The following is a 213-nucleotide window of genomic DNA, read 5'->3' as shown; positions in this document are numbered from 1 at the left end:
TTCATATCTTGGCTGGATAAAGGATTCTTGGGTTGTAATTTCTTTTATTGTCTCTGTAGATGTCATCTCATACTCTTCGGCCTTCTGGTGATAAAGCTGAGAAGTCCAGTGCTAATCTGATCCTTTTTCCTTTGTAACTTGTTTTTCTGTCTAGATGCCTGTAAGATTTTTCTCTTAATTTCTGGGGTTTACAGATTTCACCAGGATTTGCCC

Source organism: Ursus maritimus, unplaced genomic scaffold, assembly GCF_017311325.1.
Source record: "Ursus maritimus isolate PB19 unplaced genomic scaffold, ASM1731132v1 scaffold_19, whole genome shotgun sequence".
Classification (NCBI taxonomy): domain Eukaryota; kingdom Metazoa; phylum Chordata; class Mammalia; order Carnivora; family Ursidae; genus Ursus; species Ursus maritimus.
The sequence above is the reverse complement of the archived record's forward strand: the minus strand, read 5'-3'. Positions refer to the sequence as shown.